General features: G+C 35.4%; 1 protein-coding gene across 2 annotated transcripts in view; it reads right to left on the reverse strand.

Annotated features, from left to right (window-relative positions):
- The window catches only part of Serpinb7 (serpin family B member 7), a 51,473-nt gene extending 24,712 nt beyond the window's left edge, over positions 1 to 26,761 (reverse strand). The window contains exon 1 of one of the 2 annotated variants that reach the window (XM_063232121.1): positions 26,531 to 26,761. The gene's annotated coding sequence lies outside the window, so the exon portion shown is untranslated. Of the gene's footprint in view, positions 1 to 1,511; positions 1,556 to 26,530 lie in introns of those variants that run through there. The other variant, XM_063232122.1, reaches the window with a different exon arrangement.
- Positions 26,762 to 27,740: the final 979 nt, after the last annotated feature.

Consider the following 27,740-nt stretch of genomic DNA (forward strand, 5'->3'; position numbering starts at 1 on the left):
TTTCCCATATAATTATTTTCACAACAACTTAAAAATGAATGAATAAAAAATGAACAAAAATAAACTTTAAAAACCACTGAGTACCAAATGACTTGGGTATGCATGAAAAACTAAAATAAAGCTACAGAGGATGTCAATGTGATAATATCCAGGATACACTCGTCAGACAGAGTGCTGATGAAAAATTCTTTTCAAATTATAAAAGAACTTGATCTTTGTAGAGTAATTTTCATTTTATCAAAATATACCACACTTTTATGCATCTTATATAAACATTTATGGCATGAGGAGGCAATTCATTCAAATTTTCAATGAATACAAATTAGCATATACCCATGAAAGTTCTTAAATTCCAGCTTCAAAATTGAGAACTTTAAGAAAGCCCATAGTAGTCTGAAGCTTACTTGGTTACTTACAGAGAATTTCAACCCTAGAGTTATTTTGTCACTTTCTTTCCTACAATCCCTATACCATATATATATATATGTGTGTGTGTGTGTGTATATATATATATATATATATATATATATATATATATGCAAGCATATATACTTTTTTCATCAAAGCATTCCTATAGGAGTCTAGTAAAAAATCAAGAAAAATAATTTTCAAAGTAAAGTATAAAGAAAAATCAGATGTAAACATCCAATAAAACATGAAATGAAAACATGATAATATTTCATGGCATGAATTTATTATATCTACTGATAAGTTGTGCATCATAAAAACAATAAAAATATTATTCACTCAGAATAATGTTGACTGTACAAAGAAAATCAGTTCATGGTGCACTATTAAAAATATATATTTACTAATGTACATATTAGAACAAAATAAATACAGAGCATGCTTAACTTTTATTTTTGTCAGCAATCAAATGTAATGCTATAAAGATAGTTGCTGCTCTATAGAAGTACTTTTAAATCTTTTCATTTATTTTTAAAACATAATTTCAAACTTTGATGAATCTTTACTCAGCTGACTACTTGACTCAATTATTAAAGCATTTTCAACAATATTCTCAAAAATTCATACACCCCAACATACAGTGACTTAAATAAGAGCACTGGAAAACTTTGTGCATGATTCTCTATTTATCTATTTGGAGACGGGACTTTAAGGTGTTTGGAGGGGGGTATCGGAGACCAAACTCATGACCTTGGGCTTGCCAGGCAAGCGCTGGGACATTAAGTTTTGATTGGTACCTTATCCCCTGTACTGTGCTGTATGATTTTCTTTTTCTTTTAAAGTGAAAAAAAGAATAAAACTAATGAAAAGGAATTTCAAAACAAAATAACAAGAGATTATATGATATACTTAATGTCAGCCCTGAACAAGCTATAAGATAGAATAGGACGATGTTGAGAATTGGATGCATATAATTTCTCACATACAGAAAAGTAGGTTTATGGTTTTTTCCTCTCTCTCTCTCCCTCTCCCGCTCCCTCACTCTCTCCTCCTTTTCTCTCTCTCTCTCCAGACATGACATTTTGGACTCTGGAAATACTTACCTTAGTGTCTTCATAGAGGAAGTTGGCAGCTGGTTGGGAGTGTCTGGAAGAGTTCCCTGCATTACTCTGAACTATAAAGCCTCTCACTCAGACACTCCCTGTCTTCTTTTTTGATGACCATGATAGTTTTAAATAATGGCATTACAATGAGATTATGTTCATGCCTTTATAGAACAAACCAAAAGGAGTTTGCAGAGTATTAACTACAGCTCTAATTCGGAGCAGTCAAAATAGATAATTTCAATGAACTAAACAAGAACACTGAAGTGTTATTTGATATCACATGGCAGTTTTTTATAATATATGTGGATAGCCCATACTGAGGCACAACTGGCAGTTTTTTAAATGTTGAAATTCTGTCACTGATTTTTGTTACTTGTTTTTTCAATTCCTCTATGCTCTAATTATGGTATCTAATAGTACAATAGAGTTCATCTTTCAAAGATTCATATTCTAACATCTGTAAGTTTATTAGTATCAGGGAGTACCAGCACAATCCTAGAGATTTGAAGAAAATGAAGTTCTGGGGGACAGAATGTGCAATTTATTGTTTATAAAATAAGAACTCAGATTGATCATATTCTGTTTCTCTGTCTCTCACTCTGTGTGTGTGTGTGTGTGTGTGTGATCACTACCATTATTTCTACCTTGAGAAATGGGGAATACTGTATTTGAGAAAGGTGGCTGAGCTCAACCCTTCAAAAGGAGTAGAATTTTGTTCTACTTAATGTTTATGTCTTTACACATTATTCCTACAAGCCTTTGCTTAAGCTTCTTTCATTTGAATTGTATAATCAGTGCTAAGTTGAATATCTTAACCATGTTGGTAATTCATGTATGGTGAATATCTTCTCAAGAGACAGAAGTGTTTGAATATATTGAAAACGTAAGGAAGGATAGCTACTTCCATCAGAAAATAAATATATTAGTCGTAGGAAGAATGGAAAATAACACATTGAAAGATTCTCATCATTAGTTCAAGAAAAACAAAGATTATACTGCAAAATATATCAGAGCATACTTATGATCAGCAGTGGATACAATTCCCTTTGTTTTAATGATTTAAATATTAAATATTGAGGTAAGTAAAACTTGCAGTATATTTCTCTAGGAAGATTAGAAAGAGATTATAAAGGTGCTAGTGGGGAAAAGTCTACCCAGGAGTTCCATCATCTTTACATGAAAAAAATCTATAGAGAGTCTCCAAAAGTAAAAAGCAAAAAAGGCTAATACTAGCATGTTTACTAGATATTTGGAGGAAGATAGAAGAAGTAGCATTAAAAGTGGTTGAATATTATTGTTCCTGTTAAGCAAGAAGCAGGGAGGGAAAAAAAAAGAGAGCGTGCAGGGTTAATTATTGATTTATAGCAGAAATCAAAACCAGGACCTCACACTTGCCAGCTAAGGAGCCTACTGGTGAGCCACCACCACCAGCTCTGATACTGTGTTTTGTCCGGTAAGTTTTATGATCTCATCTGCACTCCTCACTACGTAGGTTACCTGTAACCTACAAGTAAAATGATGAATAAGTTATTAAGACTGGAGCCTTGGCAACCCTATCAATTGTGTGATTTTTAAATAAGTTAATTTCTGTGGCTGCTTTTCTCTCATTCATAAAATAAGAATTTAGATCAAAGTTAACTACATGTCTAACCAAGAACATGGTGTTTCTTATAAAATAGGCTCAGTAATTTTAGTTCCCCTTTCCTACCTTCTCTGCACCGTCACTTTATTTTTGTTACGATGTATTATATATTATTACTATTCAGCATAAGAAGCTTACCAACTTAGCCATTTTTCTATAGTAACTTGCCTTCCAAATCTGGGTGATTTGCCACTAATGTCATCTGAGATAGTTCTCTCTTTCAGAAAAATGATGCAATGGCATCTATGCAAGGACTGAACTGCAGGAAGGTTGGAGAGGAAGGGGCACTAAGGCCCAGATATGCCACCTTCTGCTCACTGATGCCTGAAATCTCCACAACAGAGACATATATCCTCATAAGACTGAGAGAAGTGAGATTCATAACCCAAATTCAACACCCGGAAAAAATGTACACAGTGTGATTCCTTATGAAAAGATAAAACCAAGAAAAGTGGTTTTCAGAATGTTTCTGTGAGTGGACACAGAGGTCAAGAAAATGATTGTTCCCTCTAGTGAAAAGGGAAGTTTTCTTGGAGAAAGAATGAGGAAGGAAGGATTAGTGAAATGTTATGTGTTAAACTGAATGAACATATTAATGTACATTTATGAGTTCGATTTTTTTCTTAACTTTTAAAAAGTCAACAAGAGAATAAAGAAGTTTAATTCTTCAGAAATAGTGTCATGGCACATTTTGTGTTGTTCATAAGTGATCCAATCCTGAGAGCTAGCTTGTTGGAGGATGGACTGAGATTCTAAGCCAGGAATAAATAAGAAATTAGCAGGATGCCAAGTAAGTTCATAAGAAATGACAAACATGGCTTCTGGAAGAAATTTGGAGTCAGTGTTTTGTCTTGTGGCACCTAAACTCAAACAGATTTGCTAGTGGTGACACAAGCTGCCTACTAGAAGAGGAATCCCTCCAAAAAAATGACTCTGAGACCACTGGACATGAGCACTGACCATCTATACTTTTCTTGAGGTTCAGTGGTGAAATTAACTCTCCCTGAAATAGTAGACAAGAGCAACATATTTGAATATGTAAATTGACAATTTATTCACACTGGCAGGTATAAGAATCTTATCTTTTTAGTGAGTAGTTTTTACTCACAAGCAAGATGTTTACACATTGCTGAGAAGTGTTCAGCCCTAAAGTCTTTACCTGTGAACTCAAAGATGTGACAAAGAATGGTTGAGGTGGGAACCTGACTTATTATTTAATGAACCAACATAAGCATTTCCAAAGCTATATTTTGTTCTAAAAAACCTTTGAATTTGTCTTAAAAGCTCATCAGAGGTGCTTTTCCTGTACCCTGGCCAAAAGCCTGCTTGCTAGTGTTTAGACTTTGTTTCTGGAATGGAGTCCCTGTGACTCAGGGCACAGCACTGTTTTTAAAGAAACTTACACGTATGTAACTTTCCACCAGGTTTCAAAATAGTATCTGACTAAGGCGGTCATTATGTGGTTCATTCAGTTTGCATGTGACTCACATTTGAAGAGGTGACTTTCCCAACTCCTTGATGACGGTGGTAATGTAACCAGCTAAACTGAAGAGCAACAGTATTTACCATCCTGTCTTAAACATGCTGCACTGGTACCCCAAAGAGACATCATCCGCAGGCTAAAGCAAAGCTTAGAGAAAACTGTGACTCTGTGTTTGGTATCCAATTTTGTTGCAATTTGTCATTGATTTCTTAAAGGTTCATTTATTTTTACCTTATTTTCTATAAATTTGCCTGATAATGGCCTAAAATAGAATTTAATACTATGTATCATTCCTCAAACTCAGATTTTATCAGAACACTTTTTTGATTGACTTCACTTTGTACAGTTTGCTATCTTTCTCACTTGGTCTTGTTTCCTATCTTTCTCTGCTCCTCCTTCTTTCCAGTTTGCTCTGATTTGGGAATTTCCACCAGACAAATCTGTCAATTTAGTTATCTCACTCGCTCAAGGCTTACCTGACCTAGCAAGGTCAGACACCAGCTGAAACTTGGGACATGTATTCATTCTTGTCATCCTGCCAGCCTCGCCTCCACCCTCTTACCTGCAATAGGAAGCCACATCTGTACCACCCAAATCCACCCTGCTCTATCACAGACTGGAGTTCACTGAGATGGAGTTAACCCTTGAAAAGCGACCAGATGTAAGCAAATATAGATGGGAACCAATAAATATCTTTGCCATCAGTACATGCCACGCTGGGGCAGGATTGCATTCCGGTCGTGGCTTCGGCATCAGTGTTGAATGGTGTGTGGTCCCCACCTTCACTACTATGTAAAGAAAAGTTTGTAATACTGGTTCTCCTGAACCAGTTTTTAAGAGTATAGCTAATGTCTACCAACACAACTGACCCTTTTTTGTAATTAGATGATGGTACAATCAATTACATCCTTCCCAGGAAGGAGATCCTGCTTGCTTATCCAAAGTCAAAGAGAATAATTATTATTCACCTTTATGATGGTTTACAACCAATATAATAGTAAAGAAAAATAAGGCAGCAAATAATCCTCCAAGCTTTTTTTAAATTTATTTATCAGTTGCAATAAACTTTCTGATGGAAAAGGCTAAGGTTGATACAGAAAATACAAACTTACAAATGAATTTTGCATGTTTTATACTCTATTAAGAGTGAAAATTGATGAGAGTGAGCGGAAATGCTTTTAACTCTACAACTTTTCTATTGACTATGTATTGTAGATGAAGTACTTTCAAGTACGCAAATGGTTTGCAGGTTAAAGGGGAGGGATCCACATGACACACAGAGGAATCCTCCTGAAATTACCAAGACTCAGTCCTAATTAAAAGTGTACTCATCATTGTTTTCTTCTCCGTTTTAAGTCAGAAATCCCTCCCACTACTGGGTCTGCAGCAATCTATTTACAACTAACCAATCCCAACGTGATCTAAGTCCAACAAGGAAACTCAGTCACAGGAATTAGCATAGCACATATCAAGTCTTCTGCCTTCTATACAGTGATAAGATGATTCTGTACATTGCACAAGTACAGAAAAGGTCACATGAAAGGTAATATTCTAAATTTTACTGCCTCTTGTTCTCATTTTCTTCCCAAGGACTGAAGCCTACTATGATGTTTGAAGTCACCATGGAAAAAATTTCCCTAAAGGATTATAGCTACCACATGTGCCTTCCATGTTTCCCTTTACCTTTGTTGACTCCTCATCCACATTCTTAAGTCTCCAGGCAGTGCATCGTCCCTACCAAGAATACTATTCACTGAATCTTCACACATGCCTACTCATGGGATCAGCTATGAGTCATGGGGTCAGCTACTATCATTCGGTACCAGGAGGAGGTAGGAAGATGTTTGGTATCAATACTCTTATACTTTGTTGCCAAGGATCTAGCAAAAATGCCTACTTCTATCTTCTAGGAGCTGTTATCAGAATAGCCCCTTTGCCTTATGCTTCCCTGTGGGACTGGATGAATATCAAGGACTTTTTAGAGACACTTGTTTTTTATTCATACATTGCACCTATAGTTGCTTATTCATAAATACACTTTTCAAAGATATATTGCCTCTGGTAAATTAACAACAGAGAGGCACTTTAGGGGTCTGTCAAACCTTCATATGACCTAAAAAGTTTCAAATTTTCTTTACTATTACTAGTGAATTTTCTATCTTTACAAATTTTATCTGAAGTATGTTCTGTTATTTTCTCCAAATAAACTAATAGTCATAGTTTCTATTTAATTGTATAATACATAATAAATAAAAATATTCACTTTTTCCAACAAAATACTTATAAATAAAACAAAGTGCTCTTTGTAGACTAAGTCATTCTTTTCTTCAAATCTACAGAGTAGCTTTATAAAGAATCATAGGAAAGCAAACTTTCTTAAGTCAAAGTCAAACTAAATTTGTCACATAGCTTTGGTATCATATGACTGCCTTTCTGAGGCTTTCCCTTTATTGCAGCTTCTCAATTACATTTTTCATTTATTCAAGACATTTTTAATATTAGTGTTTTATACATTTGAATTCAACTTACAGATCCTTATGGTAAAGCTACTGTATTCTAGATCCTGAGAAACAAACACCTTCAGGTGAGAAACAAAGGTTCACTTCTCTTTTCTCTTTCTTTCATGTGTATTATAGTTGCTGATGTTATAGAGGCTTATAGAGATGAAATGTCTAAGGGTAAACTGAAAGTATTAGACCAGAAAAGCATGCAAATATTATCACTGAGGAATTTGTTATAGTCTATAACTATAGTAAACTAAGGTAAGAAACAGAAGAGGCAGTATCATGAATAAAACCCACTGGAATGAATGTACATAATAAGCTGGTGCTGAGGGTTATAATGATTTCTTTCTCTGCTGCCTAGATGGAAAATGATGTTACTAACAGAGACAGAAAGTCCAGTTTCAGTGTGCATGATGGAGAACAAGGAAATAATACGTTCAGCTTTGAGTACACTGCATTTAAGATGGAAGAGGAAGAGGACCTGGGATATTCTTACATTTAAAGAATAAGCATAATGAAGATTCAGACTTATAAAGAAAGAAAAACTGGCAGACAACTAACTGTGGTTAACAGTTAAATAGTTCTGGAAGCTTGGTAGTTTTTCTGCAGTAATATTTGTAGGTCCAAGAGCAGGGTGGAGAGCAGTGGGACTCAGGTGGGAAAGGTTAAAGTTAAATGTTAGTGAGTTGGTAGGGTATGTGAAATGCAAGTTAGTGAAATGGTAGGGTATGAAGTTGAGAGAAGGCACAGCATAGTATAGAAAGAAAATGACCTTCACTGTTTACAGAGTACAAATAGTTTCAGGACCATGGACATCAGCAATACAGTTTACACCCTGAAACTTTTACAACTGATGAACATGGTAAATCTTTACAGGCTACACAGAAGAGAATCAAGAGGGACACAGATGGACTGTAAGATGTTGGACATCATTGTACTAGAAGACAAGTTATTAAGTATGACTAAGGAGAATCCTAGATACGCAAAGGCCTGTAAGGTGTGATTAGAAGTAAACATTTCTGAATCTCAAATATAGCCCATCTTCAGAAAACAAAACTGCATAGTACCTGGTATCCCAATGTAACCATTCAAGCTAAGGATGAGCTTGAATTAACAAAAAAGACACAAGCCAAAATTCTCTAACAATCAGAGCGACTAGCTTTAAGTTTGGCTGATAGCTATAATCAAGCTTGAAAAGAAGGAATAGATATATTGAACCAGGGATGGTGGCACATGTCTGCAATCCCAGAATTGGGGGCGGGGGGCAGGAGTGTTGCCATACATTTGAGGCCAGCTTAGGTTACCTACTGAGTTCAATGTTAGCCTGAACTACATAGTGAGACCCTGTCAAATAAAATAGATGCTTAGAACTTCAAAGGAAAAGGACTAAGTAATTTATAAAATAAATTAATAAAAAATGCCTTGAAAATTATGACGGAAGTGGAAGATAGATCTTATTTTCTTCCCTTGGCCTAAGTGAAGGGGGACAAATGAAATGACAGTTTCTACTTTAGAGGCATTTGAGTAAAGTACTAGGGGTGAATTCAAGTTATAGGTAGACTGAGAATAAAATTTTTTCCTTTGGTAATGTAATGCTAATGCAAATGGCTTGGTAATATAGCTAGATTTACAGGCATATTATGAAAAGGGGAAAGACTTGGATATAACAATTTTTCAAAACTAAGGGGAATTCATACATGTCCTAAAATACATCAACCACTCTCTGAAAGTGGAAGTCATTTATATTTCATTCATTTCATATTTTGTTTGTTCCAAATTCCCAAGCATTGAAGTTTCTATAAAATGTATTTACCATATCTTCTGATCTAGGTTATTTATTTGAATAAAATCTAGTAGTAGCAAGTTCCAGGGCTTAATTACATATTGTATCACAGATACTTCATTCTAAGTGATTGCATGGTAGGTCAAATTTTTTTGGTGTATTCTTTATAGCTTTAACATAGGCATGGCACAAAAACCAGTCTTGTTTACATGAAAATATTTACCCTATCTTCTTTTGCTGGTTATCCTCCACCTTCTATTTCTCTTCCAGTTATGAAATGAATAATCTTTGCTTTCATTTAGCAGTAAGTAAGATGATATAGTATTCTTCTCAGATATTTAAATAAATGCAATCATTGAGACTTCTAATCTGTTCTTATCAGAATTCCAAATGCTAAAGATCTTTTTGATTTACACTTGTTTGTTCAACATAACTTCATCATATCATCATGGTCACAATCAAAAGAATCAAGAACAATGCATTTCCAAAAAGTTAAGGCGTCATTGTTTATTAGTGAGCTTCTCAAAGTGAACTCTTTTAGTTGTGTATTTATGAATAGACTGATACTGGGAAGTTTTTTTTAAGAAATAAACTTCACATTCCACCTCAAAATTTTACTGAAATGAAATTAACAAATGAAATAATTAGTGATATTGTTGTTAATAATTTTAATTATAATTTATTGCATCATTAATAATTTGATTTGATGAATTATTTTACCATTATATCTTGATTATCATCTTTTGTGAAAAGCACAGATTCTGTCTCCAGAATAAGCATCACAATTGTTCAAGTCTACTGATGGAGTTCAATATATGACATTTAACTTATTTAAACTGTATTTTTATTATCACTTACATTTATTGTTTCAGTTTTCAGTGGCAGCTTAAAGTCTCTACATGTGGTCTTCTATTTGCAGTATAATTTTAAAATTCTGTCTCCTGGCTACACTATTTGAGTGGGATCGAGGAGTGGTAGGCAATAGAGAAAAATATCCTTTAAATTTATCTATCAATTACCAGACTCACTCTTGTTCAGTTTATCTGTGAAACTGAACAGAGTAAAAATACAGAAATCTTTTAAAAATGAATTAAGAAAGTTTCAATCCCTGTATGGTACAAACACACTCCAAAGCAGTATACCAATGAAAAGACATATAAATGTGTTAAATTCCTACTAAAAAGATTTAAGTAGGAATCAGATCTTATTCAATAGTACTCAAAATGTCTATTACACAGTGGAAATTTCCCATTTTATCCAATCCCCCAAAATCACAATCACATAATAAAAGAACTCAACAGATACCAATAATGAGATGATCTAGATGTTAGAATTACCTGACAAGAGATTCAGTTATAATAAACATACTCTAGAAAGCAATTTCAACCACTGTTGTAACTGATGAAAAAGTAGAACTAAGTAGAAATTTTGAAATTGAAAGCTAAACAATAACTAAAAAAACCTCACTGAAAATATAATAAGAATGACAGAAAAATAACTCAACTTTAAAAAATAAATAAAAGCAATCATATAGAAAAAAAATTCAACTTAAATGAGATAAATCAAAACCAAATAAAATAAATAAATCTTTTGAATTCTGAAAGGACAAGCGAAAAAATAAGAGAAAAAAGATATTTGAATGGCTAAAAATATCCTAGATTTTAATGAATCTGAAAGGAATATGAAAGAAAGACTATCATAAAGTACAGGTAATAGGTTTTTCTTCCTTTCAAAGTTATAAAATATGATGTTAATAATTGAACAAATGACTCAGTTAAATGTATTAAAAGTCCTTGAGCAAAACAAAATTCTGTACAAAAAAATATACTTAAGGTCACATTAAATATATAAAAATATAGCATCCGCATACTCAAATTAGAGTACAAAGAAAAAAGCCAAAAAGCATTTATCCCTCATTAATATAAAGAAAATAATTTTAACCAAAATATTATTATTATTAAATAAAGCTCAGCAATATATTAAAAGAGTAAAACACCACAACTACTACGGCTTGTATCTAGATACCCAACCCCAAGCCTCATGCAGTCATAAATAGGGCTTTTCAGAGGTAAATGAATCTAGAGTGTGTGATTCTGGGGTTAGAGATGATGCCAGGATTGACGCATCATGAGATACTAGGTTTGGGGGTGCCCCACACTAGGTGCAAGTGCTACCCACTCTAAGGAGACATAGCCAGGATAGAATAAGGGAAAGAGAGGGCTGCTGCTGTCATTTGTTCTGCCACACTTCACTGCTCTGCTGCTTTGCAGCCTTCTGCCCACCATGAACTGTTTCTCCTCTTCAATGCTCTCTGCTGTGCATTCCTGCCTTAAAGCCAACCAACTATGAACTGAAACACTACAAACTATGAACCAAAATAAACCTGCCCTTCTCTCATTTTGGGTGTCAAGTAAGACAACACTAAAAAAAGATTGTCAGTGATAAAAGACCAGGTTCAACAGCAGGAGTAGTATGTCTCATTAAATTAACAATCTAAAGAAGAGGAGATGAAGTGAGCACAATCCTCTCTATGTCCCACAGACTCACACTCAGACTCTACTATAAAACCTTGAAACAGAGCTTAGGCAGATGTTTGAAAACCTCTAAAATGTAAGTAACAGCAGATCAACAAAAAGTAATCTGAAATGTAAGCACAATGAAGACAATTTAATTTTCATTTTTTATCCCTGTTAGTCACATTCTGACCACAGCCTAACCCAAAACCTTGAGTTGACTTCTTTTGATAGAGTAAAACCCAGAACACATTCTTTAGTTCTGGTTTGAGTAACCAAAAGTAGAATTCCAAAAAGTTCAGTAAATTTAAGGTAAACACCTGTGGATTTTTTTTTCTCCTCATTTCTTCTGTTCTCTCACATCTCATCCCCAAGTAACTCTGAGACAGGTTTGACCATGACTATTATAACAAGATTGGCTTAGAATAGGAACCCCCACTCTTGTTCAAAATAGAGCTGGAAGTTAAGGACAGGACATATTGTTTTGAAAAGCTGCAATACAATTTGCAGATGGCATGATAATCTATGTGTGAAAAACAAAGTTTATCTATCAAAAGCTTGTTACAACTAGTAAGTGAATTCAATAAGGGTGCAGAATAAAAGGTTCACAGACAAAAATCAGCTGGTTTCTCTGAAGTGCAATAAATGAGTGGAACTAAAATCAAGAACACAATAACATGTTTAAACACACAGAAATGGATGTTTAAGTGTACGTTTAAAAGAACAAATAGAGGATCAGTATGCTAAAAGCTACAAAGCACTGAAAATAGAAGAAAGCAGTAAGGTTAAATAAATAGAAAATGAACTAGATCTGCAAATTTGAAGCCTGTAAAACTTTCACTTTTCCTAAATTTGATAAGACAAGACATAATTTTTATAAACTTTGTCAAGATTTTCTTTTATTTCTGGCATTTAAATGAAGTAAAGAAGATTAGACAGCTAACCCCAGCACTTGGGAGGCAGAGGCAGTAAGTTCAAGGCAGCCTCGGCTCCATAATAAGTTCAAGGCCAGCATGTACTACAAAGAAAGACCCTGTCTCAACAAAACAAACAAAAAACCCACAGATCTATGAAATCATTTTAATAACAGATTTGGGAAAATGCAGCATAGAATTACAATATTAAACAATGTAATATTTAAGTCACTGAAATACATTAGAGCTGAGAAACAAATATACATAAATGTTTTTATGTACTGTATGTGCAGAAATTAGTGTTTAAAATATTGTCTTTTCAACAAATGGTCTCAGACAAATTAAATACACATAAAGGAAAAATAATAACTTTATGTAGTACACAAAAATTAAGTAGAAATGGATCATAAATCTAAACCTAAAATATAAGACATAAGACTATAAAATTTTCAGGAGAAAACAAAGCATTTTTCATGATTTGAGCTAGGAGAACAGTTTTAAAACAGCACCAACATTACAGTCCATAAGTTTAAAAAAAAACCCACCAGCTTCACCAAAGTTTGAAAGATTTTCTATGTGAAAACACTGATAAGAGAATGCAAATATTCTCTTATTAGTGTTGGGGAAAATAGTAGTACTTGACTGCAGATATATACAATAGGTGGTAAATTACCATGTAAGTTGCTCAAATTATTTCACATTAGTGAAATGTAAATCATAGTCATAATGAGATAGCTATCATATATGCCTATCAAGTGACTAAAATAAAAAATACTGACAACAACAATTCTGTTTAGGAGATGGAGCAACAGACTCATGGTGAGTGATAGTATGATAAAGGAAATATATCAAATCAATGAGATAAAGACACATATTTAAATAAATTATCTGGAGAAACTGGGTACTCATTAGAAAAAGGTAAAATCAGATACGTATCTCACATTATACACAGAAATAAATTACAAGTACATTAAAAATGTAGATTTAAAAAGTAGGGAAGGAAAAGGGAATGAAAAAAGAATTATGATGTGTAACGGGCCTGTACCAACTTCCTCCGAGGAATGCAATCACACTGTAGTACAAATATGTACTAATAAAAAATTAAAACTGAAAACAATAACAAGAAGAAAGGCTAGAAAAAGTGTTATGTTCTGATAATGTCAAATTACGAAGCCTGTGGAAGAGGTATAAATGCTTGTCTAACAGACAGTTACAGCCAGCACAGGAAAGAGACCGGGGCTGGAGTTATAAACATGAAAATTAGCATGTCAGTAATCGGTAAATCCAGGATAGTCAATAATACTGTGTCTGAATAGAAACCATGTGGAGGAGAGCAGAGACCACGGATAGACCTTAAACTGGAGAAAGCAAAGAGGCAAAGCCCATAGGAAATGCTGAAAAGAGGTCATCAGTAGTCTCAAGCCAAGTGGAGAAGGTGTGTGAAAAAGGAGTGGCCAGTTGGCTGAGATGATAATGACAGCAGTGTTCTTGAGCAAACAAAGAAGAGACCCTAGAGCCCCCAAATGTGCAGGCATTAGCAAAATCAGTGCATTTGAGCTGTGGAGACTGCAGCTGTGAAGAGTCAACGGAGGTGAGAATGGGAGCCGAGAGTGTAGAAGCATCATCAGGAAGCATTTCTTCCAGAAATTTTGATATGAAAGATATTGGAGCAAAGTAGGATAAATATCTTTAAATAAAGTAATACTAAATGATTGTTTCATCGTGAGGATAATCTAATGAAGGGATAATAACAGATGATATAAGAGAGAAAGGTGATGCTTTCGGGACCCACTACAATGTGAGCAGATGGTCACCCTCTGATAGAAGCAGAACATTCCCACATGGCTTCCCTTGCATGGATAGAGCAGGAAATGTCACTGTTTGGCATTTTACTGAGTGCTTACTACACCAGGTTTGTACAATTCTTAAAAAATAAACCATGATTGTCCTATAAAACTTAGGGTTTAATTAGGAAAAATTGGCACTTAGTAAACATACACATAGTGGTCAATAATGCTAATTGCCTATATGCCCAAATAAGTTGATTTGGGTGGAGAAGTCATTGTGTGTTTTAAAACTATATTTCCTACCTCCTTTGCAGACAGGATGATCATATGTCTAGAACTGGTCAATAGTTATTTAAGCAGAACCCGCTGGGTGGGATTTCCAGAAAAGTGTTCCCAAAGAGGCTACTGTATGTTCATTTTGTTCTTTGCTCTCTCCCCTTTTTTCTTGCCTGGTATGCTGCTTGAGGTACAGCAACCTCCTCACAATCTAGGGACAATTTTCAGGGAAGGAACAAAGCAATCACAGAGACATATTTCATGATAGTCTTTAACTTCCTAACTCAGTGTAACTATTTATCTAATTGTGAGCTTCTATCAATCAGAGAGAATAAACATCATATTTCTGATGCTTTAACATTGTCAAGTTAGTCCTACCACACACACACACACACAAATATAGTGTAAATAGTACGTTTTTATGGAGACAGCTTTCTAGACAGAGAATGATGGGACGAGGTCATTAATTTAGAGTATATAGCAAATGAGGATTTTCTAAGAAAATGAGAACTTCTAAGCTTGGACCTGAAATATGAGTACATCTAGACTGATTGCAGATGGAAGCAGTGGTGGTGAGCAGCAGAGGAGTGTGGACAGCAAACAAAAAAGAAACAAGGAGAAAAGAAGCATATCAAGAGGAAGAATTATAAAGTGAGACTCGGAAAGAATTTGGGTTTTATCCTAAATGGGAAGGGAAGCAGCTGAAAAAGATTAAATAAGACAGTGAATTTCTGGGTATTTAGTTTGGTTTGGTTTGGTTTGTGGTTTTGGGTTTGGGTTTGGGTTTGAGTTTGGGTTTGGGTTTTTGTCCTGGGGATCTAAGTTACACTCCCAACCTTTCTTATTTGACTTTCCAAAGAACAGCCTAGCTCATCAGTAAAGAAAAATCAGAGATGGACCAGTGGAAATAAATAAAGAGAATGTTTTAACAATCTCAGCCAAAGACCACAGAGTAGTAAAAAATAGAGGAAAGTAAATACAAATTTCAAAAGTAAACTCTTTGGACTACATGGATGAATTTCATGGGGAACAGGAAAAAAATGGAAGAAAGAAGATAATGTTTTGACTTATGACTTTAGTAACTGAAGAAGTGTAAATACTAAATAGTACTAAAATGTGGAATTCTGTAGTAATGTTGAGATTTGGAGACCTAAGTTTGAGGTGCTTGTCAGCTGGCACATGGAGTTGGATCTATGGTTGTGGAATACTGAAGACAGTTGTGGGATGGCCATGTGAATCTGGATCCTGAAAGTTCTAAAAATATCTGAGACAACCCAGTTTGAAAGGAGTGGACCCAGCACTGAGTCGTAACAAGCATACATTTGAAATTTGCACAAGGGAATATGGAGCTAGTGCATGAGAAACCAGAGTATGAGAAAACCTAGGAACCAAGGTCTCCGTGAGTACAAATGAAGAAAGGTTTTTGGATACAGTGACATGATCAGTGGTAGTCTATGAAGATGGCTGAGGAGGTCCTGAAACACAGACACTTTGAAGTGTCTGTTGGCATGGCAATAAATGGTGACCTGTCCCCTTAAAAGACAGTTCTGTGCAGTCATATAAGTTAAAGACAGCTTGGCCAGTTTGGAGAGGTCAAAGATTGAATGAAATTTGAAAATATGAAGAAAGTGTATGTCCCTTCACTCTTTGAAAAGCATTGCTGATAGCCTAGCTAGTTGAGAGGCTGAGGCAGAAAGACACAAATTTGAAGCCATCCTGGACAACTTAGTGACAGTCTATTTCAAAATTAAAAACAAAAAATTATAAGAAGGGCTTGAGATGTAGCTCAGAGCAAAGCCCCAAGTTTGATTCCAGCACTATAAAAAAGCAAAAACAAAAAAAAAAAGAAACCAAAAACAAAAAATAGCAATGTGGCTCAATAGGTAAATATTATGTCTGCAAGATAACACAGAAGCATGAGATGAACAATTTAGTACTTATTAATTTATGTTAATTCTTTACAAAGTTGGGGATAATAAATTCTTCAAAGTATAGTTTGTCTTTTCACTTTCTGGTTATCATTTTTAAACAAATAAAGTTTAAAATTTTATGTAGTTAAAATATATTATTTCTCCTATAATTCTTACATTTGGGAACTGCTCTGTGATTCAACATCTTATTACTTGTCTCTTTTGCTAGTTTTCTTTGTTATGTTATCTTTCCTTTTGTAGTTCCTTGGTATCAGGGAAATACACATATTTATTATTATTATTACTAGCACTACTAAGAATAATAATAGTTCATCACTTATATCATTATTTCTCTAAACTCTTTCCCCCAAATATATATGATACTCACTCATCACTAAATAAATTTCTATTAAGTACCAGCTTACTTCTGAGTTACATATGTTCTATGTATCCATACATTTATTTGTTCACAAGTTTAATAAAAAGTATGTGGCAGTATTTGATAGGGCAAGACCCCATAATGGCTCATAATTTATATATCATTTTCACATGAATTTCATATTCATTTTTCAAGAACATCTTATTATAAAGAATAGTGGAATTATTAATTGCTGTGACTTCAAAAATATATCCACCCAAATACTATTTAAGAAGAGACTTGTGACGTAGAACAGTTCTTCCTGGGAGACCAGCAAGACGATTCCTCAGAACCTTCATTCAGAACCAGGGATGTGGAAACACAGAGTAGGTGGGAGGTGGAAATACAGAGGGACAGTCAGAGTCCCTCTTTCAAGAAAAGACAAAACCATCTCATCACTCAATGACTAGCTGAACACTTATCATTCAGAAATCAAACTTTTTTTCAAAACCTCCCCAAAAGTAACTAGGACAAAAACTGCCAAAGAATAAACAGAAATCATCTTCTCAGATGTGTGTACCAAATCCAATCATCCTCTCTGATTCTACATTATTCTGCTTAGACATGGAAACTAAGTCTGGAAATGACTGAGAAAAACTCACCCAAGGATGTAAAACCAATCATCACTGATAAGTGTCCAGCTATTTGAAGGAATTTCTTTTTCCTTGGAAGTTAGTATGTTTAATTCTAGGGCCTGCCTTCAAGAGTTTCTGTTTTCATAACCTGGGAAACACTACACATTTATAATTGGATTGCAGTGCAATTCTATACTGTGACTCATTTAGTAACACAAGTCAGACTGGTTCTTTTCTCGCTTCGTTGGCCTGGAATATGTTGTCAAGTCATAGAACTCTTAAAGTATGGCATGGGGAGATGTGAGAATTTAAAATAATAAAAATTAATATTTTATTCATTAAAATAATTTAAGATATTCAAAGGACAAATGAAAGTAACTACAATTTTTTTCTCCCAGGGATTGGTAATTCACTTCACTAAAACCAAAGTCAAAGCCTCAGTGAAAGCTATGATTTGCCTAAGTCAATTTGCCTCTTTAGCCCTTAATCTTCTCTGTGTGTCTATTGTTTACAGTTTTTTTTTCATGAAGCTTTATATTCTCATAACACTTTAGCATCAATTCATCCTTTAGGCCTAGCAATTAATCAAATAGGGCTTCTGGTCATGACTTAATCAGCATAGTTTTTAAATTTTATATAAAACCTATTTTTAGATCTTCTCATATAGTTAAAGTAGATAGTTTAACAATTTTTAAAATATTTAAACCAATTCAAACAGGAAGTCATTACAGGTTGAAACTTTTTAAATACTTAGTGGCAACAGAAACTGTAGAGCAGTTTATTCTTATGCAAAAATTACCTTTCTGAAAAGCGCATATTAATTATTCTTAGCATACTGTTTGTGCTTGTTCAAAAAGATAGTATCAGGAAAATCTGAAACCCAAAGCTCTAAGGTAGAGAAACCATTTTCAACAACTCCCTGTAACAACTCAGAAAAGCCCTGCAGGCATTTTGATAATTAAAGGCAGAGTCCACAGAATATCCATACAGTACTCCAGATTCTCTCCTGGGCAGGATTTTCATCCATCTTTCTGATCTGTGCAAAACTCCCTTAAATCCTAAAGTGAGGGGATGTACCAGCACTATACTATAAAAGCAGAAACTTCCTTCTGTTTTGAATGAATTTTTAAACGATGGGTATATGATGTAATCTCAAAATATATTTCTCATTTTGTGATTAAATAAGTGGTGATTGAGAAATAAGAGAGAATCCAAAGTGTATCACTAAATGTAACCAAGTGTGTCACAAAACTAAATGAATTTTTCTCCTTATAAACATTTGTACATGAAAAGGTAAGAAGTAATCAAACCTACTGTTTTTTTTTTTTCAAAAGTAATAGTATTCAAGCCAAGTTTTCTTGCAGAAAGAGTGAATGCTCAAACCCATAGAAAAAGTGATTGTCAAAGGTAAGGACAAATTAGACTTTCTGACCCCAGCATCCTGCTGTCCAAAGATGTCCACAGAGGTTTTTGCTGAGGTACAAAAATTGGTAGTTTTCAAGCAGGCCCTCTCTGCTTCCTTGCTCTGCCACTTTATACTAAATGTCTGCCTTCTTCTCTTCCAGAACTCATTCCAGAAGATTTCATCATCTTTCACGACTTCAAAGCACCACGCTCTGAAGACTCTCCAATTTGTATGTCTAACCTGCCTCTCCCTGGACCCTAATATGCAGGCATCTTAGACTCCTCACTTAGAACATGTTCTAGGAATCTTTTTCCCAAACCTGCTCTTCCTCATCAGCATTCCCCACTTCTTCATCCTCATGGAACCCCATGCCAAGTAGCTCAACTTTATCCACTTCCCGCCATCTCTCCCTTTATCACCTTCACCTAAATCACAAGTGTTCACCTGATTTCTTGGGTCAGTTCTCTCACTGATCTCACCTCTCCCACCCTTATCCTTTCAGTCTTTCCTCTTACCTCATCTGCAGTGATTGCCTTTGGACAGAATATGGACCTTGTTAAAGCCCTACTGAGAGCCCTTCACACACTTCCCTATGTTCTTGGTATTCTGTTGCCAGCCTCTTCTTTAACACTACAGGCCTCCATGCATGTAGTTAATTGATTTTTGTCCCCTATAAAGATACTACCAACTCGTAACCCCCATGACACGTGAGATTTTATTTGGAAATGAGATTTTGTAGATTTAATTAAAGGTCATAAGACCATGTTGCAACAACTAGGTAGGCCCTAAATCCAAAATAAACTCACTCACAAAAGAGGGACAATGATTTCACCCACAGGCACAGGAGCAGGCATGCGAAGCAACTGCCAGTCAGTACATTAATTCATCTACACATTGGCTTTGTATGTTTTCAGTGTTGGCCTTGGAGAAAATGAGCCTTACCCATAAGTGGGCCCACTGGGTGCAAGGAAATCAGTCTTGTGGAACTAAATCTGCCAAGTGAGATAATTTATAAATATTTACAAGGTAATTTGGACAGGGACAAAAGAAGACGTTTGGTTACTCAGGAAATGGCCATTTTGAGCGCCTGGGGTATCAGGAAATGCTTCTCATAGAACGTTGGACTTGAGGTAGTGGAGAGGGAAGTGGCCAGGCTTAGAGGTGTAGGAAGGTATGGAATTCTTTTGTGCCTCTGCAAGGACGGGAGAGGGAAGGCAGCCCTCCTATTACCAGAGGAGTTCATGGTCAGAAGTAGAGGGAAAAGGACAAATGAGAAAGAAAGGAAGGATGAAAAAACAAGTCATAGAATGACATAAAATAGAATTTAAAACGTGGAAGAAAATAATGCAGATACTCAGACAGCGCTGATTGCTCTCAATCAAGTCAGTTATATTTAGGAAGGAAACTAAGAATTGTTCACCAATTGTCACCTTTATTTATTTCTTATTTTAAAAAGAAAAAGCTCAACATTTCAAAACAAGGTAATGGGATAGCAACAATAATTAATACACTGCATAATGTTATCTTCAAAGCAGAGTACAAGATATAGGTATGAAATATATGAACAATATTAGCACAAACCTTGATTTTCAATGAACTAAGAAAAACTAGTAATGACCATAATGCTGAGAATACTGTTTTTCAAACTGTTCAGTATTATCCATTAGGGAGGATAAGATAAATTTAGTGGTTGGATGCCAAATTTAAAAAAAAAAAAAAGAATGCTTATAACTCCAGCACTTTTGCAGACTGAGGCAGCAATATCACAAGCTCTAGCCTAGCCTGGACAACTTAGCAACTTAACATGATCCTGTCTCAAAATTAAAAAAAAAAAAAAGTCTGGGTATGTAGTTCAGTATAAAGGAGCTGGATTCAGTTCCTAATACCACTGTAGATGACAAATGATAGATAGATAGATAGATAGATAGATAGATAGATAGATAGATAGATAGAATAGGGTAACATGATAAAATAAGATAGATAAAAATAGAGGGTTCAGATTTCAGAGCCTGCTTACAGTCAAATCAAGCATTGCTTTGTAAGTGTATGTTCACATGTACCGTCAATCACCACATGATTAAGAATCACAATCAGAACTACTTCATAGTCACTGGCCAAGAACTGAATCCCCATTCAGTGAGGAATACAGTCGAGCTTTTACATCCTTTGAAATTTTTCTTAAATATTTAGGATTTAAGACCCTGACCAGCAGCAAATTTCTTGTTCTTTACTTCATTAATGCACTTGGGCTCTCAGAGGATGCCTAGGGAGAGGTGGGCTTTCTGCAGAGACTGACATTCTTCTAGAGTTTAGTCTTCTGAGTGAGAGAGTAAAATGTTTAAGGAGGTACACGTCACAGACATCTAAGATCACCATGGGAGTTTGCTTTCTTTTTGTTACACTTACAGAGTTTTGGATAACATGAAGTTATTGGAAGGAGCAGGTCCTAAAAATTAATTGTTTTATCATTTTCTGTGAAGCATTTTCCTACTGTTAACGGCCACTTCTCTTGGGACCAGACACAAAAGATCTGAGACTGGCTGCAAATAGACATACCACTGTTACAGTCTCCATGCCGGGTTAGATCACTGAGGGCTACGGCGAAGCAGAGAGCATCTTGAAGTAAAGACTCCATGACTTTTACTTCACTGTCTATTAGTTGATCTGTTCTAGATAGTAAAATTTAACTGCTATGAAACTAAGTACTATGTTCCACTTTTCATTAGTTTTAAGGGCAGAAACATCTGAAGAAAAGAGCTTATTGTTTTAGACAGTGTCCAGTTCTTCACATGACTGGCCATTGAGGTTGAGTCACAATTCAGATGCTGTAAAAATTTCTGAGACTTTATATTTATGAACATTTGAGATCATACTGACCATGCACTTGGTGTGTGCTATTTACAGGCCAAAGATGGTATGGCAGTAACACAGAGTGGTGTGTATGTGTGTGTGTGTGTGTGTGTGTATACACTTCTGTGTATGTGTGTGAGAGAGAGAGACAGAGTGAGAGAGAGAGATGCTGTAAGAACATGAATGTGATAGTCATATCTGATGTAAAGTAATGCTTATAAAATACAAAGACAACACACTCACTTAAATAAGGCATTCACAATTAGAAGAATCATTTAGTGATAAACCCACTAATAAGAAAGAATTCAATGGAAACTAAACCTTCCACAGAGACTTAAATTTAAGAGTTGGGTTTTACTTAACATAGTGACCAGTATTTGCAGTTAAGTGAAAGATTAACCAAAGCATAGTGGACAGAATGTGCTAAATTTTTCAGTTGCAACATCAAAGTACCTATAGAAAATAAGCCAGGAAAATGTGTCAGTGCCCCATTAAAACTTCGCTTGAAAAGTCAGATAGCAGTCTAGTTTGACAGAGACCTAGAGTTTTCCAAGCCCTTCTGTAAAGTCTTAAATGGCACCCTGATAGATGTTGATTAAAACAGACAGTCCATGGGCAAATCATACAGTCAGTTTTTCAGAGACCTATATTAGGCTTTATACCTTAAAACTCTTGGGTCAGTCCAATCTAACAAAGACAATCTCAGCCATGTATGCTGGTGCTACTCAGAAGGCTCAAGCAGGAAGATAAAAATTTCAAGCCAGCCGTGGCAACTTTCAACACTATCTCAAAATTTTAAAAAAGATCTGGGCATGTAGTTCAGTGGTAGACCACTTGCCTCACATAAGTAAGGCCCCACTTTCAGTCCCCAGAATTTTTCACACACACACACAAGCACACATAAAATAACAACAAATTATCATTTATTTTGATTCTCACAAGCATTGACAACATTATTATTGATCATTTTAATGTTATTCCCATTTTGCCAATGAGAATTGAGACAGTTGCTTTTCCATGATGCAATGAATGGAACAAATCACACATAATATTTTGATTTCATCTAAAATAAAAAATTCTGAATCTAAATTTTCTTTTTATAGTTGACTGAATTTCTTATATAGGAAAGATAATGCTTCTTTGTTGCTAACTCCTAATGTGAAATAAAAACTCAAAACTGTGACAGTGATTAGTGTGGGAAGAGTGAGAGAATCTGAGAGAGGAAAGATTTTTAATTTGCAATAATGCCAACTAGGAAGAAATCAAAGTCAGTCATTTTTTCCAAAAAAACATAAAATAAAAGAGTGGAATTTGATAAGAAGACACATGACAATCTTGCCTGCCCTAGAGAGTTCTCAATACATCAGCTCTCAACACATCTCCTTCACTTGCCTTTCAAAGCATGCTGAAGACAGACAAGCCTCTGCTCCTCCTCCACCTTGATTCCTATCAGAAAGGAGAGGAGACTAAGACTCCGCTCAGAGAGGAGTGAGTGGCTGTATGAAGTGGGAGCTGCTTCCACAGGACAAATCTCAAATTTTTCTAAGTGATAGTCCTGAGTCTCTCTTCTCACCCAGGTTGATGGTGCACAGGTGTACTCTCACAGAAGGAATTGCTCCAGGTGTAATGCAAAATGAATAAATAAATTTTAAAAATTTCCAATGAAATATCATTATCACTTTTATATTTGTTCTGTGTTTTGCAAAGTTTTAATTCAAAGAAATATAGAGGTCGATCAAATTGTGTGAATCATTGTTACATTATCTTCATAGGGTTCTTCAAAGACAGACCCGTTCTCACTGATGCAATAAACTCTTCAGTGGAAATGGTTTAGTAATTGTTGAGTTGGTGAACTGCCAGTGCCAGACATCTCTGGGTGGCAAGATTTGGCCTTGAAGCTTAAAGTTACTTGTCGACAACTTTCAACACATGCGTTAAAAATGTAAGTGAGTCACACAATCTTTGTGCCTAACAATTCTGGCTTTTTCAAGTTATTAAAGTTATAAAGATAATAGCATTCATTACATGTAAAATAAACATGGCAATAGTTTTTAAAAGTCTTTATGAAGATACTGAGTCAGGCTCATCGTCATTACAATGCTTTTGCAGACCAAGCAGGAGGTCTAGACACAAACTCCTCACAAAGTAGTATTTTATGTACTGAACAGAAGTGAGAAGTGCTGTATGAAGTGCAGGAAAGTCTGTTTCAAACAGCTGACACACTCACCCAGTCTAACGATTTTACAGAACCTGGTACACAGCAAAATTCAGAATTTGAGAATGAAACAAGTAACAACATGTGGGAGAAAAATAGTTTTTGTCTGTCCTTTGTTCTATAAGACATGTCCTCATTAAAAAATATCTGTACATGCCTTATTTCAAACTTTAAATTTGATTTGTACGTGAATTTTAAATACAGTTATTTTTTCAGTGTCATTGGGGGATTGGTTCTGAAGTTACCAAAATGTAAGAATGCTTACTTCCTTAAATAAAATGGCTTAGTATTTGTATACCACCTCTGCGTATCCTCGAACATATTTCAAATCATTTTTAGATTACTTATAATACATAGTGTCTTGTAAATATTACACAAATAACTGTTGTGTTGTACTCTTTATGGAAAAATGACAAGAAAAATGATGATTCAGTAAAGATATACTGTTTTCTCCATGTATTTTTGTTCTGTATCATGGACTGAGAAATTGTGAGTATGATTCATTCTATAAATCTTACTGTTATCCCTATTATCTGTTTTCACCTTTCATGATAGATGGCACAAAGGTGAAATGCTTAATGACTCGTAATGATCAAATTTTTAACCTTTTGCTCTTCAAGTGTTATAATTCTCATCAGAATTTGGATGGGCATGTTAAAAGTTCTTCAAATTTCATAGTTTGCGTCATTAACTCATTCATTACGATAATATCTTTACAGATGAATTTTGGTCAACTAGTCCTTAAATACCAATGTCTGTTTAAAGCAAGCTAATTATATAATGAGGGAATTAGCAGGAAAAATTGTTTCCATTTTTCTGTCTCAGTTTTGCCCTGCTCATACCTTCTGCAATCCGATTTCTCTTGGCTCCTCATAGAAAAAGAAGAATTGAAACAGGAGAAATGAAAAGAAGTAAAAAATATTTTTTTTTTTCATTATTTTGGAAGAAATGGGAAAAATCAAAAGTTTCTGACTATGGCTTAAATTAAATGCTTCTAAACATGATAAGTTTTTTAAAATTTCAAACACCTCAGTGTTAACATTGCTGGGAAACAAGAAATTAAAATATCGCCCCTGTCTTTACCCACAAGTAGTGCCTTACCTATTGAAAACTGGAAAATAGCAGTGTGAGGCTTATAATAATGGAAATTTTTGTGTAGTCTAAAGAATCTAGTGGAGTTGCAGAAAGCTTCAAATAGAAATGATGATTAAATTCCATCTGTCAGAAGAAAGATGAAAGCCAGTGAGGCCTACAAGGTTGGAAAGAAGGACCAGAGAGAGGACTCTGTGTTGTCATCCCACCACTGGCACATTGCTCTGGTGACCAGCATTACCCCTAACCAGGACTCAACTCCTCCAAGGAAAAGCCTAAGCTCTAGGGCTTGTACATACAAGGCCCCTATGCAGCTTTTATCTTTGTTTTGGTGTTCTATTTAGCAATACCTGTGGCAACAGCCAAGCTGTGACAGGAAAACCTAACCTGATAAATTCTCAGACAATTAGTTAGGAAGTCTGTTTACTTTGTAATGGTCTCAAACCCAGACCCAGCTTTGCCTTCCTGAACATGAACAGAACTGCCCAGTCCTCTGGTGTGAAATTTCTTTCTTTCTATTTCTGCCATTTCTCCATCTCTAAAGCACCTGTCAACCAAATGGGAGACTAAGTTTTCAGGATGACTTTATTTACTGAATCTCTATGGTGCAATCTATGCCATTTCATTTATCAGTACAAATGTACACTTCTCTACTAATATAGACTTTGGTTACAGTCCCCCCATACTACCATCATTAAATACAGTTTCCTATTTTTCATGTTTCTTTTCCAATTGGCATGCAGCTTAGAGCCTCCAAATTACAAATAGAGTTTATTTCCTTAGAGCAGCCCACACTCAAGTTAGTTTTTATTGAGTGCAAAAATACTAATAGAAATGTCAAGGTTGTAAGACACTGTAGAAGAATATAAGTATAGTACAGAAATATTCTAAAGCTCATCTGTACCTAAATTTGGATTTTCTGGAGAATTTCTGGGTCCAAGTAAGACCATCAAGTATTCCAAAATGCTTGCTTTGAGTAAAAAAGAAAAACTCCAAGTCTCTCATTACTTTTTGCTGAAATTTCTAAATATCATTGATTGTAAGAAAAATATAGTCAACAGGGAATGTCTAACTAGTAGACTTTTTTTGGAGGAATTATCAACATTGGATTATAGTCTCTAAACCTGACATTAGTATATAACTTGTCATCTAAGTTGTGAATCATTTAATTTAAAAGTGAAAAGTAACCAAATACAGCTCAAAAATATATTAATCCATTCATATATTTAGTATGACTGTGACTTCCAGAGATAATGCTCAGACATTGATGTTTGCATATTAACTACATTCCTTGTGTAGGTTATCTCTTTTAAATACCAGGATCTAATAGCAGTTGGTAGCCTTCTTTCCCTAGACAAGGAATAAAGTTGATTTTCCTTCATCCAGTATGTTGGCCAGTGTGACAGATGTTACCATTCACTAACCCTGATGGTCCATAAGGACCCTGTAGAGACTAGAGATCAATTTAGGGATCTGAAGACATTTTCAGAGAGTGTAGAGACTATTATTTACCAACCTAGTCAGGAAGCTGGGTGCTAGAGGTAAAGTGGTTCCTTTGGCAGTAGAGGAATGTTACCAATATGAAAACTTTGAGCTCAGAGCAAACTTTGAGTCTAGAATAACCCAGCTACCACAAAAATGCCACTCACCTCCTCCCACTGCAATTCTGTAGCCTTCACTTCTGGGCTCCAGTTCCTCCTGCCACCTTCCTCCTAAGATTCTTCACGCCTCCCAATGCAGAATCTCTGCCAAAACTCAGGGAAGGTTCCCCAGACTTCCCACTGGCTCAACTCCCAAGGGCAACTCCCAGTGTGACAAGAATGAAAGCAGTGACAACAATGAATGAGAACTCTACCTCCGTCCCTCCCAGACTACAACTGTTGAAATTCATGGCCATAAAGAGGCACCAAGGAGAGACTCCCAATGGGCCTTCCTGCCCTTCTCAGCAAGCAACATTGCACACTGCCTCAGTGTCATAGTACCATCCTCCCACTCATCATGAGGAAGCAAACCCAACAAACCAGAAAAGCAAAAAGCCCAACCGATTCTCCTTTCATCTTCCAATCTGGGTATTGGACAGGCTATAGGCTGAAAGCTGAATATGACACTCAACATATAGAATCTGGGAAGGGATCAACATAGGAGGGAGCCTGAGCCAGAGAGGACAAGCACTATCAAATTGATGGCTGGGGGTGGTTGCCAGGGTATTATCTGTTTCCAGGCAGTCATCACGTGGTGTTCAAATGGAGCCTATGAAGGATGAAGTGACTCAAGTCCCAGATCCTGTGATAAGCTTGCGACATATGGGTGATATATCAATAAAAGAAAAAACACTGACAGTCCACTCACACAGAACAGGCCATACATTCTGAGTCAAACACCAGGATGTATCTTCTAAGAAACATTTGCTTTCAATTTTTATCTTTATTTTTTTATTAGTACATGTTTGAGGCACATGATGATTAAGTTTATCAAGGGGAAGTTGGTACATGTGTATAATACATTTTAATTGTTTTCATTTCACCCCCTACTTTTCTCCTCCCTGCCTGCTACCAGCTACTGGTAGCAGCTCCTTCCAACTTTTGGACCTTTTCTCATTTATAAAAGCTTTCTTTTTGTCATTTTTTCCACACCCTTTCAGAATATGTGAGATATCGTGTAGTGCTGAAAATTTTGGAGCCACATAAGCCTGGGTTCAAATTCCAGCTTCTCGCCTTGTAGCCCTGTGGCCTTCAGCAAGCTATTTCATCTCTCTATGTCTTGTTTTACTTATTTGAAAGACTGGGATAATTTTAGTAACTTTATAGTTAAAGTTTACAAATAACATATAAAGTACTTAGTATATAGTAGGCATGTAAT

The sequence above is a fragment of the Cavia porcellus genome, unplaced genomic scaffold, assembly GCF_034190915.1.
Source record: "Cavia porcellus strain 051 isolate PalLab524CR breed Dunkin Hartley unplaced genomic scaffold, mCavPor4.1 scaffold_20, whole genome shotgun sequence".
NCBI classification, from domain to species: domain Eukaryota; kingdom Metazoa; phylum Chordata; class Mammalia; order Rodentia; family Caviidae; genus Cavia; species Cavia porcellus.